Source organism: Amia ocellicauda, unplaced genomic scaffold, assembly GCF_036373705.1.
Source record: "Amia ocellicauda isolate fAmiCal2 unplaced genomic scaffold, fAmiCal2.hap1 HAP1_SCAFFOLD_64, whole genome shotgun sequence".
Taxonomy (NCBI): domain Eukaryota; kingdom Metazoa; phylum Chordata; class Actinopteri; order Amiiformes; family Amiidae; genus Amia; species Amia ocellicauda.
Window position 1 is genome coordinate 382501 of NW_027102994.1, and position 14319 is coordinate 396819.

Sequence of the window (14319 nt, forward strand, 5' to 3'; positions counted from 1 at the left end):
TATTGCCTTCCCTTTAAGTAGAGCGTCAGGGACAGCCTCCCTGGCTTACGGCCATACTAGCTTGAATACGCCCGATCTCGTCCGATCTCGGAAGCTAAGCAGGCTCGGGCCTGGTCAGTACTTGGATGGGAGACCGCCTGGGAATACCAGGTGCTGTAAGCTTTTGCATCTTTTACACACCAAAGGGCGACAAATCACAAGTTTTAACTTTGGATACACGCAATTTCATCATTATTTCAGATTTGACTTCCCCAAATACACAGGCATACAATAGATCTTGTTCTCCAACGTAAACGGTCCCTAGTAACTAGTGTACATTTGTAAATAAATTGAGCATCATGGCTAGAAGTGACTAAATGTTGCCTAATCTTTCTCATCGAGAAATGACACAATTACAGCAACACAAAAAGGAACTCCACCGGACAAAGTTCAGTGCTCACAAGGAGCCTCATTCAACACACACGGTTCCATTCCCATTCATGCAAAGCACGAAAGTGTAAAACTTGGGAACATACTTGAGAGCAAAGATCACATTCAATCTCATTCAAGGCACGGTTGTGAATGCAACGGGATGAAATTACTGAAATGATGCCTGCCCTCGAACTGTGATGATGGACTACCCGACTCGCCAATAATATTGGGTTCTGGTGTACTGAAATACAGGAGCTGCTGGATTTGTGTGTTTTCTTACCCCCTCACCATAGTTTGTCAAATGTTTAAACAACTGAACTTATATTCAAGGTTTGTTTCTCTTCATATGTTTTACTGGTTTACATTTGTCTCAGCAACCTGTTGAATGATTCTTCTGCTTTCAAAACAAAATGACAACAGGATGAATGCACACACTTGAAAATACAATACATGCAATGTTATGCATCATAGTGATGCAACCTCCTTTCAGTTTCATACTGCATGTCAATTGAAATCCTTACTGAAATGCACACCTTCTCAAGATTGCGCTTGACTGGCGTGTCAGGCACTCAATTACAGCTGTTTTATCAAGACAATGTGTTCGTTTTGTAATATATAGTTCCGGTCTGGTGTGGCACCCCAGCTAACGCACAACGTTGCCACAATGTTGCCACAACGTGGCGTGTTAGCAGGGACTGTCTGCGGCGCGCTGGTGTGTCCCGGGCTTTAGAGTAGAGAGACAGTTCAACTGTAAGTATGAACGGCAGAAACGGATATTGCCTTCCCTTTAAGTAGCGCGTCAGGGACAGCCTCCCTGGCTTACGGCCATACTAGCCTGAATACGCCCGATCTCGTCCGATCTCGGAAGCTAAGCAGGCTCGGGCCTGGTCAGTACTTGGATGGGAGACCCCCTGGGAATACCAGGTGCTGTAAACTTTTGCATCTTTTACACACCAAAGGGCGAGAAATCACGAGTTTTAACTTTGGATACACGCAATTTCATCATTATTTCAGATTTGACTTCCCCAAATACACAGGCATACAATAGATCTTGTTCTCCAACGTAAACGGTCCCTAGTAACTAGTGTACATTCGTAAATAAATTGAGCATCATGGCTAGAAGTGACTAAATGTTGCCTAATCTTTCTCATCGAGAAATGACACAATTACACCAACACAAAAAGGAACTCCACCGGACAAAGTTCAGTGCTCACAAGGAGCCTCATTCAACACACACGGTTCCATTCCCATTCATGCAAAGCACGAAAGTGTAAAACTTGGGAAAATACTTGAGAGCAAAGATCACATTCAATCTCATTCAAGGCACGGATGTGAATGCAACGGGATGAAATTACTGAAATGATGCCTGCCCTCGAACTGTGATGATGGACTACCCGACTCGCCAATAATATTGGGTTCTGGTGTATTGAAATACAGGAGCTGCTGGATTTGTGTGTTTTCTTACCCCCTCACCATAGTTTGTCAAATGTTTAAACAACTGAACTTATATTCAAGGTTTGTTTCTCTTCATATGTTTTACTTGTTTACATTTGTCTCAGCAACCTGTTGAATGATTCTTCTGCTTTCAAAACAAAATGACAACAGGATGAATGTACACACTTGAAAATACAATACATGCAATGTTATGCATCATAGTGATGCAACCTCATTTCAGTTTCATACTGCATGTCAATTGAAATCCTTACTGAAATGCACACCTTCTCAAGATTGCGCTTGACTGCCGTGTCAGGCACTCAATTACAGCTGTTTTATCAAGACAATGTGTTCGTTTTGTAAAATATAGTTCCGGTCTGGTTTGGCACCCCAGCTGACGCACAACGTTGCCACAACGTTTCATGTTAGCAGGGACTGTCTGCGGCGCGCTGGTGTGTCCCGGACTTTAGAGTAGAGAGACAGTTCATTTGCAAGTATGAGCGGCAGAAACGGATATTGCCTTCCCTTTAAGTAGAGCTTCAGGGACAGCCTCCCTGGCTTACGGCCATACTAGCCTGAATACGCCCGATCTCGTCCGATCTCGGAAGCTAAGCAGGCTCGGGCCTGGTCAGTACTTGGATGGGAGACCGCCTGGGAATACCAGGTGCTGTAAGCTTTTGCATCTTTTACACACCAGAGGGCGACAAATCACGAGTTTTAACTTTGGATACACGCAATTTCATCATTATTTCAGATTTGACTTCCCCAAATACACAGGCATACAATAGATCTTGTTCTCCAACGTAAACGGTCCCTAGTATCTAGGGTACATTCGTAAATAAATTGAGCATCATGGCTAGAAGTGACTAAATGTTGCCTAATCTTTCTCATCGAGAAATGACACAATTACACCAACACAAAAAGGAACTCCACCGGACAAAGTTCAGTGCTCACAAGGAGCCTCATTCAACACACACGGTTCCATTCCCATTCATGCAAAGCACGAAAGTGTAAAACTTGGGAACATACTTGAGAGCAAAGATCACATTCAATCTCATTCAAGGCACGGATGTGAATGCAACGGGATGAAATTACTGAAATGATGCCTGCCCTCGAACTGTGAAGATGGACTTCCCGACTCGCCAATAATATTGGGTTCTGGTGTATTGAAATACAGGAGCTGCTGGATTTGTGTGTTTTCTTACCCCCTCACCATAGTTTGTCAAATGTTTAAACAACTGAACTTATATTCAAGGTTTGTTTCTCTTCATATGTTTTACTGGTTTACATTTGTCTCAGCAACCTGTTGAATGATTCTTCTGCTTTCAAAACAAAATGACAACAGGATGAATGCACACACTTGAAAATACAATACATGCAATGTTATGCATCATAGTGATGCAACCTCCTTTCAGTTTCATACTGCATGTCAATTGAAATCCTTACTGAAATGCACACCTTCTCAAGATTGCGCTTGACTGGCGTGTCAGGCACTCAATTACAGCTGTTTTATCAAGACAATGTGTTCGTTTTGTAATATATAGTTCCGGTCTGGTGTGGCACCCCAGCTAACGCACAACGTTGCCACAACGTTTCGTGTTAGCAGGGACTGTCTGCGGCGCGCTGGTGTGTCCCGGACTTTAGAGTAGAGAGACAGTTCAACTGCAAGTATGAGCGGCAGAAACGGATATTGCTTTCCCTTTAAGTAGAGCGTCAGGGAGAGCCTCCCTGGCTTACGGCCATACTAGCCTGAATACGCCCGATCTCGTCCGATCTCGGAAGCCAAGCAGGCTCGGGCCTGGTCAGTACTTGGATGGGAGACCGCCTGGGAATAACAGGTGCTGTAAGCTTTTGCATCTTTTACACACCAGAGGGCGACAAATCACGAGTTTTAACTTTGGATACACGCAATTTCATCATTATTTCAGATTTGACTTCCCCAAATACACAGGCATACAATAGATCTTGTTCTCCAACGTAAACGGTCCCTAGTAACTAGGGTACATTCGTAAATAAATTGAGCATCATGGCTAGAAGTGACTAAATGTTGCCTAATCTTTCTCATCGAGAAATGACACAATTACAGCAACACAAAAAGGAACTCCACCGGACAAAGTTCAGTGCTCACAAGGAGCCTCATTCAACACACACGGTTCCATTCCCATTCATGCAAAGCACGAAAGTGTAAAACTTGGGAACATACTTGAGAGCAAAGATCACATTCAATCTCATTCAAGGCACGGATGTGAATGCAACGGGATGAAATTACTGAAATGATGCCTGCCCTCGAACTGTGATGATGGACTACCCGACTCGCCAATAATATTGGGTTCTGGTGTATTGAAATACAGGAGCTGCTGGATTTGTGTGTTTTCTTACCCCCTCACCATAGTTTGTCAAATGTTTAAACAACTGAACTTATATTCAAGGTTTGTTTCTCTTCATATGTTTTACTGGTTTACATTTGTCTCAGCAACCTGTTGAATGATTCTTCTGCTTTCAAAACAAAATGACAACAGGATGAATGCACACACTTGAAAATACAATACATGCAATGTTATGCATCATAGTGATGCAACCTCCTTTCAGTTTCATACTGCATGTCAATTGAAATCCTTACTGAAATGCACACCTTCTCAAGATTGCGCTTGACTGGCGTGTCAGGCACTCAATTACAGCTGTTTTATCAAGAGAATGTGTTCGTTTTGTAATATATAGTTCCGGTCTGGTGTGGCACCCCAGCTAACGCACAACGTTGCCACAATGTTGCCACAACGTGGCGTGTTAGCAGGGACTGTCTGCGGTGCGCTGGTGTGTCCCGGGCTTTAGAGTAGAGAGACAGTTCAACTGTAAGTATGAACGGCAGAAACGGATATTGCCTTCCCTTTAAGTAGAGCGTCAGGGACAGCCTTCCTGGCTTACGGCCATACTAGCCTGAATACGCCCGATCTCGTCCGATCTCGGAAGCTAAGCAGGCTCGGGCCTGGTCAGTACTTGCATGGGAGACCGCCTGGGAATACCAGGTGCTGTAGGCTTTGGCATCTTTTACACACCAGAGGGCGACAAATCACGAGTTTTAACTTTGGATACACGCAATTTCATCATTATTTCAGATTTGACTTCCCCAAATACACAGGCATACAATAGATCTTGTTCTCCAACGTAAACGGTCCCTAGTAACTAGTGTACATTCGTAAATAAATTGAGCATCATGGCTAGAAGTGACTAAATGTTGCCTAATCTTTCTCATCGAGAAATGACACAATTACACCAACACAAAAAGGAACTCCACCGGACAAAGTTCAGTGCTCACAAGGAGCCTCATTCAACACACACGGCTCCATTCCCATTCATGCAAAGCACGAAAGTGTAAAACTTGGGAAAATACTTGAGAGCAAAGATCACATTCAATCTCATTCAAGGCACGGATGTGAATGCAACGGGATGAAATTACTGAAATGATGCCTGCCCTCGAACTGTGATGATGGACTACCCGACTCGCCAATAATATTGGGTTCTGGTGTATTGAAATACAGGAGCTGCTGGATTTGTGTGTTTTCTTACCCCCTCACCATAGTTTGTCAAATGTTTAAACAACTGAACTTATATTCAAGGTTTGTTTCTCTTCATATGTTTTACTTGTTTACATTTGTCTCAGCAACCTGTTGAATGATTCTTGTGCTTTCAAAACAAAATGACAACAGGATGAATGTACACACTTGAAAATACAATACATGCAATGTTATGCATCATAGTGATGCAACCTCATTTCAGTTTCATACTGCATGTCAATTGAAATCCTTACTGAAATGCACACCTTCTCAAGATTGCGCTTGACTGCCGTGTCAGGCACTCAATTACAGCTGTTTTATCAAGACAATGTGTTCGTTTTGTAAAATATAGTTCCGGTCTGGTTTGGCACCCCAGCTGACGCACAACGTTGCCACAACGTTTCATGTTAGCAGGGACTGTCTGCGGCGCGCTGGTGTGTCCCGGACTTTAGAGTAGAGAGACAGTTCATTTGCAAGTATGAGCGGCAGAAACGGATATTGCCTTCCCTTTAAGTAGAGCGTCAGGGACAGCCTCCCTGGCTTACGGCCATACTAGCCTGAATACGCCCGATCTCGTCCGATCTCGGAAGCTAAGCAGGCTCGGGCCTGGTCAGTACTTGGATGGGAGACCGCCTGGGAATACCAGGTGCTGTAAGCTTTTGCATCTTTTACACACCAGAGGGCGACAAATCACGAGTTTTAACTTTGGATACACGCAATTTCATCATTATTTCAGATTTGACTTCCCCAAATACACAGGCATACAATAGATCTTGTTCTCCAACGTAAACGGTCCCTAGTAACTAGGGTACATTCGTAAATAAATTGAGCATCATGGCTAGAAGTGACTAAATGTTGCCTAATCTTTCTCATCGAGAAATGACACAATTACAGCAACACAAAAAGGAACTCCACCGGACAAAGTTCAGTGCTCACAAGGAGCCTCATTCAACACACACGGTTCCATTCCCATTCATGCAAAGCACGAAAGTGTAAAACTTGGGAACATACTTGAGAACAAAGATCACATTCAATCTCATTCAAGGCACGGATGTGAATGCAACGGGATGAAATTACTGAAATGATGCCTGCCCTCGAACTGTGATGATGGACTACCCGACTCGCCAATAATATTGGGTTCTGGTGTATTGAAATACAGGAGCTGCTGGATTTGTGTGTTTTCTTACCCCCTCACCATAGTTTGTCAAATGTTTAAACAACTGAACTAATATTCAAGGTTTGTTTCTCTTCATATGTTTTACTGGTTTACATTTGTCTCAGCAACCTGTTGAATGATTCTTCTGCTTTCAAAACAAAATGACAACAGGATGAATGCACACACTTGAAAATACAATACATGCAATGTTATGCATCATAGTGATGCAACCTCCTTTCAGTTTCATACTGCATGTCAATTGAAATCCTTATTGAAATGCACACCTTCTCAAGATTGCGCTTGACTGGCGTGTCAGGCACTCAATTACAGCTGTATTATCAAGACAATGTGTTCGTTTTGTAAAATATAGTTCCGGTCTGGTGTGGCACCCCAGCTAACGCACAACGTTGCCACAACGTTTCGTGTTAGCAGGGACTGTCTGCGGCGCGCTGGTGTGTCCCGGACTTTAGAGTAGAGAGACAGTTCAACTGCAAGTATGAGCGGCAGAAACGGATATTGCCTTCCCTTTAAGTAGAGCGTCAGGGACAGCCTCCCTGGCTTACGGCCATACTAGCCTGAATACGCCCGATCTCGTCCGATCTCGGAAGCTAAGCAGGCTCGAGCCTGGTCAGTACTTGGATGGGAGACTGCCTGGGAATACCAGGTGCTGTAAGCTTTTGCATCTTTTACACACCAGAGGGCGACAAATCACGAGTTTTAACTTTGGATACACGCAATTTCATCATTATTTCAGATTTGACTTCCCCAAATACACAGGCATACAATAGATCTTGTTCTCCAACGTAAACGGTCCCTAGTAACTAGGGTACATTCGTAAATAAATTGAGCATCATGGCTAGAAGTGACTAAATGTTGCCTAATCTTTCTCATCGAGAAATGACACAATTACAGCAACACAAAAAGGAACTCCACCGGACAAAGTTCAGTGCTCACAAGGAGCCTCATTCAACACACACGGTTCCATTCCCATTCATGCAAAGCACGAAAGTGTAAAACTTGGGAACATACTTGAGAGCAAAGATCACATTCAATCTCATTCAAGGCACGGATGTGAATGCAACGGGATGAAATTACTGAAATGATGCCTGCCCTCGAACTGTGAAGATGGACTTCCCGACTCGCCAATAATATTGGGTTCTGGTGTATTGAAATACAGGAGCTGCTGGATTTGTGTGTTTTCTTACCCCCTCACCATAGTTTGTCAAATGTTTAAACAACTGAACTTATATTCAAGGTTTGTTTCTCTTCATATGTTTTACTGGTTTACATTTGTCTCAGCAACCTGTTGAATGATTCTTCTGCTTTCAAAACAAAATGACAACAGGATGAATGCACACACTTGAAAATACAATACATGCAATGTTATGCATCATAGTGATGCAACCTCCTTTCAGTTTCATACTGCATGTCAATTGAAATCCTTACTGAAATGCACACCTTCTCAAGATTGCGCTTGACTGGCGTGTCAGGCACTCAATTACAGCTGTTTTATCAAGACAATGTGTTCGTTTTGTAATATATAGTTCCGGTCTGGTGTGGCACCCCAGCTAACGCACAACGTTGCCACAACGTTTCGTGTTAGCAGGGACTGTCTGCGGCGCGCTGGTGTGTCCCGGACTTTAGAGTAGAGAGACAGTTCAACTGCAAGTATGAGCGGCAGAAACGGATATTGCCTTCCCTTTAAGTAGAGCGTCAGGGACAGCCTCCCTGGCTTACGGCCATACTAGCCTGAATACGCCCGATCTCGTCCGATCTCGGAAGCCAAGCAGGCTCGGGCCTGGTCAGTACTTGGATGGGAGACCGCCTGGGAATAACAGGTGCTGTAAGCTTTTGCATCTTTTACACACCAGAGGGCGACAAATCACGAGTTTTAACTTTGGATACACGCAATTTCATCATTATTTCAGATTTGACTTCCCCAAATACACAGGCATACAATAGATCTTGTTCTCCAACGTAAACGGTCCCTAGTAACTAGGGTACATTCGTAAATAAATTGAGCATCATGGCTAGAAGTGACTAAATGTTGCCTAATCTTTCTCATCGAGAAATGACACAATTACAGCAACACAAAAAGGAACTCCACCGGACAAAGTTCAGTGCTCACAAGGAGCCTCATTCAACACACACGGTTCCATTCCCATTCATGCAAAGCACGAAAGTGTAAAACTTGGGAACATACTTGAGAGCAAAGATCACATTCAATCTCATTCAAGGCACGGATGTGAATGCAACGGGATGAAATTACTGAAATGATGCCTGCCCTCGAACTGTGATGATGGACTACCCGACTCGCCAATAATATTGGGTTCTGGTGTATTGAAATACAGGAGCTGCTGGATTTGTGTGTTTTCTTACCCCCTCACCATAGTTTGTCAAATGTTTAAACAACTGAACTTATATTCAAGGTTTGTTTCTCTTCATATGTTTTACTGGTTTACATTTGTCTCAGCAACCTGTTGAATGATTCTTCTGCTTTCAAAACAAAATGACAACAGGATGAATGCACACACTTGAAAATACAATACATGCAATGTTATGCATCATAGTGATGCAACCTCCTTTCAGTTTCATACTGCATGTCAATTGAAATCCTTACTGAAATGCACACCTTCTCAAGATTGCGCTTGACTGGCGTGTCAGGCACTCAATTACAGCTGTTTTATCAAGAGAATGTGTTCGTTTTGTAATATATAGTTCCGGTCTGGTGTGGCACCCCAGCTAACGCACAACGTTGCCACAATGTTGCCACAACGTGGCGTGTTAGCAGGGACTGTCTGCGGTGCGCTGGTGTGTCCCGGGCTTTAGAGTAGAGAGACAGTTCAACTGTAAGTATGAACGGCAGAAACGGATATTGCCTTCCCTTTAAGTAGAGCGTCAGGGACAGCCTTCCTGGCTTACGGCCATACTAGCCTGAATACGCCCGATCTCGTCCGATCTCGGAAGCTAAGCAGGCTCGGGCCTGGTCAGTACTTGCATGGGAGACCGCCTGGGAATACCAGGTGCTGTAGGCTTTGGCATCTTTTACACACCAGAGGGCGACAAATCACGAGTTTTAACTTTGGATACACGCAATTTCATCATTATTTCAGATTTGACTTCCCCAAATACACAGGCATACAATAGATCTTGTTCTCCAACGTAAACGGTCCCTAGTAACTAGGGTACATTCGTAAATAAATTGAGCATCATGGCTAGAAGTGACTAAATGTTGCCTAATCTTTCTCATCGAGAAATGACACAATTACAGCAACACAAAAAGGAACTCCACCGGACAAAGTTCAGTGCTCACAAGGAGCCTCATTCAACACACACGGTTCCATTCCCATTCATGCAAAGCACGAAAGTGTAAAACTTGGGAACATACTTGAGAGCAAAGATCACATTCAATCTCATTCAAGGCACGGATGTGAATGCAACGGGATGAAATTACTGAAATGATGCCTGCCCTCGAACTGTGAAGATGGACTACCCGACTCGCCAATAATATTGGGTTCTGGTGTATTGAAATACAGGAGCTGCTGGATTTGTGTGTTTTCTTACCCCCTCACCATAGTTTGTCAAATGTTTAAACAACTGAACTTATATTCAAGGTTTGTTTCTCTTCATATGTTTTACTGGTTTACATTTGTCTCAGCAACCTGTTGAATGATTCTTCTGCTTTCAAAACAAAATGACAACAGGATGAATGCACACACTTGAAAATACAATACATGCAATGTTATGCATCATAGTGATGCAACCTCCTTTCAGTTTCATACTGCATGTCAATTGAAATCCTTACTGAAATGCACACCTTCTCAAGATTGCGCTTGACTGGCGTGTCAGGCACTCAATTACAGCTGTTTTATCAAGAGAATGTGTTCGTTTTGTAATATATAGTTCCGGTCTGGTGTGGCACCCCAGCTAACGCACAACGTTGCCACAATGTTGCCACAACGTTGCGTGTTAGCAGGGACTGTCTGCGGCGCGCTGGTGTGTCCCGGGCTTTAGAGTAGAGAGACAGTTCAACTGTAAGTATGAACGGCAGAAACGGATATTGCCTTCCCTTTAAGTAGAGCGTCAGGGACACCCTCCCTGGCTTACGGCCATACTAGCCTGAATACGCCCGATCTCGTCCGATCTCGGAAGCTAAGCAGGCTCGGGCCAGGTCAGTACTTGGATGGGAGACCGCCTGGGAATACCAGGTGCTGTAGGCTTTGGCATCTTTTACACACCAGAGGGCGACAAATCACGAGTTTTAACTTTGGATACAAGCAATTTCATCATTATTTCAGATTTGACTTCCCCAAATACACAGGCATACAATAGATCTTGTTCTCCAACGTAAACGGTCCCTAGTAACTAGGGTACATTCGTAAATAAATTGAGCATCATGGCTAGAAGTGACTAAATGTTGCCTAATCTTTCTCATCGAGAAATGACACAATTACAGCAACACAAAAAGGAACTCCACCGGACAAAGTTCAGTGCTCACAAGGAGCCTCATTCAACACACACGGTTCCATTCCCATTCATGCAAAGCACGAAAGTGTAAAACTTGGGAACATACTTGAGAGCAAAGATCACATTCAATCTCATTCAAGGCACGGATGTGAATGCAACGGGATGAAATTACTGAAATGATGCCTGCCCTCGAACTGTGAAGATGGACTACCCGACTCGCCAATAATATTGGGTTCTGGTGTATTGAAATACAGGAGCTGCTGGATTTGTGTGTTTTCTTACCCCCTCACCATAGTTTGTCAAATGTTTAAACAACTGAACTTATATTAAAGGTTTGTTTCTCTTCATATGTTTTACTGGTTTACATTTGTCTCAGCAACCTGTTGAATGATTCTTCTGCTTTCAAAACAAAATGACAACAGGATGAATGCACACACTTGAAAATACAATACATGCAATGTTATGCATCATAGTGATGCAACCTCCTTTCAGTTTCATACTGCATGTCAATTGAAATCCTTACTGAAATGCACACCTTCTCAAGATTGTGCTTGACTGGCGTGTCAGGCACTCAATTACAGCTGTTTTATCAAGACAATGTTTTCGTTTTGTAATATATAGTTCCGGTCTGGTGTGGCACCCCAGCTAACGCACAACGTTGCCACAATGTTGCCACAACGTGGCGTGTTAGCAGGGACTGTCTGCGGCGCGCTGGTGTGTCCCGGGCTTTAGAGTAGAGAGACAGTTCAACTGTAAGTATGAATGGCAGAAACGGATATTGCCTTCCCTTTAAGTAGAGCGTCAGGGACAGCCTCCCTGGCTTACGGCCATACTAGCCTGAATACGCCCGATCTCGTCCGATCTCGAAAGCTAAGCAGGCTCAGGCCTGATCAGTACTTGGATGGGAGACTGCCTGGGAATACCAGGTGCTGTAAGCTTTTGCATCTTTTACACACCAGAGGGCGACAAATCACGAGTTTTAACTTTGGATACACGCAATTTCATCATTATTTCAGATTTGACTTCCCCAAATACACAGGCATACAATAGATCTTGTTCTCCAACGTAAACGGTCCCTAGTAACTAGGGTACATTCGTAAATAAATTGAGCATCATGGCTAGAAGTGACTAAATGTTGCCTAATCTTTCTCATCGAGAAATGACACAATTACAGCAACACAAAAAGGAACTCCACCGGACAAAGTTCAGTGCTCACAAGGAGCCTCATTCAACACACACGGTTCCATTCCCATTCATGCAAAGCACGAAAGTGTAAAACTTGGGAACATACTTGAGAGCAAAGATCACATTCAATCTCATTCAAGGCACGGATGTGAATGCAACGGGATGAAATTACTGAAATGATGCCTGCCCTCGAACTGTGATGATGGACTACCCGACTCGCCAATAATATTGGGTTCTGGTGTATTGAAATACAGGAGCTGCTGGATTTGTGTGTTTTCTTACCCCCTCACCATAGTTTGTCAAATGTTTAAACAACTGAACTTATATTCAAGGTTTGTTTCTCTTCATATGTTTTACTGGTTTACATTTGTCTCAGCAACCTGTTGAATGATTCTTCTGCTTTCAAAACAAAATGACAACAGGATGAATGCACACACTTGAAAATACAATACATGCAATGTTATGCATCATAGTGATGCAACCTCCTTTCAGTTTCATACTGCATGTCAATTGAAATCCTTACTGAAATGCACACCTTCTCAAGATTGCGCTTGACTGGCGTGTCAGGCACTCAATTACAGCTGTTTTATCAAGACAATGTGTTCGTTTTGTAATATATAGTTCCGGTCTGGTGTGGCACCCCAGCTAACGCACAACGTTGCCACAACGTTTCGTGTTAGCAGGGACTGTCTGCGGCGTGCTGGTGTGTCCCGGACTTTAGAGTAGAGAGACAGTTCAACTGCAAGTATGAGCGGCAGAAACGGATATTGCCTTCCCTTTAAGTAGAGCGTCAGGGACAGCCTTCCTGGCTTACGGCCATACTAGCCTGAATACGCCCGATCTCGTCCGATCTCGGAAGCCAAGCAGGCTCGGGCCTGGTCAGTACTTGGATGGGAGACCGCCTGGGAATACCAGGTGCTGTAAGCTTTTGCATCTTTTACACACCAGAGGGCGACAAATCACGAGTTTTAACTTTGGATACACGCAATTTCATCATTATTTCAGATTTGACTTCCCCAAATACACAGGCATACAATAGATCTTGTTCTCCAACGTAAACGGTCCCTAGTAACTAGGGTACATTCGTAAATAAATTGAGCATCATGGCTAGAAGTGACTAAATGTTGCCTAATCTTTCTCATCGAGAAATGACACAATTACAGCAACACAAAAAGGAACTCCACCGGACAAAGTTCAGTGCTCACAAGGAGCCTCATTCAACACACACGGTTCCATTCCCATTCATGTAAAGCACGAAAGTGTAAAACTTGGGAACATACTTGAGAGCAAAGATCACATTCAATCTCATTCAAGGCACGGATGTGAATGCAACGGGATGAAATTACTGAAATGATGCCTGCCCTCGAACTGTGATGATGGACTACCCGACTCGCCAATAATATTGGGTTCTGGTGTATTGAAATACAGGAGCTGCTGGATTTGTGTGTTTTCTTACCCCCTCACCATAGTTTGTCAAATGTTTAAACAACTGAACTTATATTCAAGGTTTGTTTCTCTTCATATGTTTTACTGGTTTACATTTGTCTCAGCAACCTGTTGAATGATTCTTCTGCTTTCAAAACAAAATGACAACAGGATGAATGCACACACTTGAAAATACAATACATGCAATGTTATGCATCATAGTGATGCAACCTCCTTTCAGTTTCATACTGCATGTCAATTGAAATCCTTACTGAAATGCACACCTTCTCAAGATTGCGCTTGACTGGCGTGTCAGGCACTCAATTACAGCTATTTTATCAAGACAATGTGTTCGTTTTGTAATATATAGTTCCGGTCTGGTGTGGCACCCCAGCTAACGCACAACGTTGCCACAACGTTTCGTGTTAGCAGGGACTGTCTGCGGCGTGCTGGTGTGTCCCGGACTTTAGAGTAGAGAGACAGTTCAACTGCAAGTATGAGCGGCAGAAACGGATATTGCCTTCCCTTTAAGTAGAGCGTCAGGGACAGCCTTCCTGGCTTACGGCCATACTAGCCTGAATACGCCCGATCTCGTCCGATCTCGGAAGCCAAGCAGGCTCGGGCCTGGTCAGTACTTGGATGGGAGACCGCCTGGGAATACCAGGTGCTGTAAGCTTTTGCATCTTTTAC

The 14319-nt window shown here is 43.6% G+C and overlaps 13 non-coding genes across 13 annotated transcripts; all 13 read left to right on the top strand.

Moving 5' to 3' along the window:
- Positions 1-43: 43 nt before the first annotated feature.
- LOC136740392 (5S ribosomal RNA) lies at positions 44-162 on the top strand. Its single transcript, XR_010813228.1, has one exon. It is a non-coding gene; the product is annotated as a 5S ribosomal RNA (ribosomal RNA).
- Positions 163-1228: 1066 nt separating this feature from the next.
- On the top strand, positions 1229-1347 carry LOC136740493 (5S ribosomal RNA). Its single transcript, XR_010813325.1, has one exon. It is a non-coding gene; the product is annotated as a 5S ribosomal RNA (ribosomal RNA).
- Positions 1348-2402: 1055 nt separating this feature from the next.
- On the top strand, positions 2403-2521 carry LOC136740301 (5S ribosomal RNA). Its single transcript, XR_010813139.1, has one exon. It is a non-coding gene; the product is annotated as a 5S ribosomal RNA (ribosomal RNA).
- Positions 2522-3576: 1055 nt separating this feature from the next.
- On the top strand, positions 3577-3695 carry LOC136740543 (5S ribosomal RNA). The gene has a single exon (XR_010813372.1). It is a non-coding gene; the product is annotated as a 5S ribosomal RNA (ribosomal RNA).
- A 1066-nt stretch (positions 3696-4761) lies between these two features.
- On the top strand, positions 4762-4880 carry LOC136740530 (5S ribosomal RNA). Its single transcript, XR_010813359.1, has one exon. It is a non-coding gene; the product is annotated as a 5S ribosomal RNA (ribosomal RNA).
- A 1055-nt stretch (positions 4881-5935) lies between these two features.
- LOC136740302 (5S ribosomal RNA) lies at positions 5936-6054 on the top strand. Its single transcript, XR_010813140.1, has one exon. It is a non-coding gene; the product is annotated as a 5S ribosomal RNA (ribosomal RNA).
- A 1055-nt stretch (positions 6055-7109) lies between these two features.
- On the top strand, positions 7110-7228 carry LOC136740642 (5S ribosomal RNA). The gene has a single exon (XR_010813465.1). It is a non-coding gene; the product is annotated as a 5S ribosomal RNA (ribosomal RNA).
- A 1055-nt stretch (positions 7229-8283) lies between these two features.
- Positions 8284-8402, top strand: LOC136740544 (5S ribosomal RNA). The gene has a single exon (XR_010813373.1). It is a non-coding gene; the product is annotated as a 5S ribosomal RNA (ribosomal RNA).
- Positions 8403-9468: 1066 nt separating this feature from the next.
- On the top strand, positions 9469-9587 carry LOC136740531 (5S ribosomal RNA). Its single transcript, XR_010813360.1, has one exon. It is a non-coding gene; the product is annotated as a 5S ribosomal RNA (ribosomal RNA).
- A 1066-nt stretch (positions 9588-10653) lies between these two features.
- LOC136740375 (5S ribosomal RNA) lies at positions 10654-10772 on the top strand. The gene has a single exon (XR_010813211.1). It is a non-coding gene; the product is annotated as a 5S ribosomal RNA (ribosomal RNA).
- A 1066-nt stretch (positions 10773-11838) lies between these two features.
- On the top strand, positions 11839-11957 carry LOC136740578 (5S ribosomal RNA). Its single transcript, XR_010813406.1, has one exon. It is a non-coding gene; the product is annotated as a 5S ribosomal RNA (ribosomal RNA).
- A 1055-nt stretch (positions 11958-13012) lies between these two features.
- Positions 13013-13131, top strand: LOC136740430 (5S ribosomal RNA). Its single transcript, XR_010813265.1, has one exon. It is a non-coding gene; the product is annotated as a 5S ribosomal RNA (ribosomal RNA).
- Positions 13132-14186: 1055 nt separating this feature from the next.
- Positions 14187-14305, top strand: LOC136740431 (5S ribosomal RNA). Its single transcript, XR_010813266.1, has one exon. It is a non-coding gene; the product is annotated as a 5S ribosomal RNA (ribosomal RNA).
- The last annotated feature ends 14 nt before the right edge of the window (positions 14306-14319 follow it).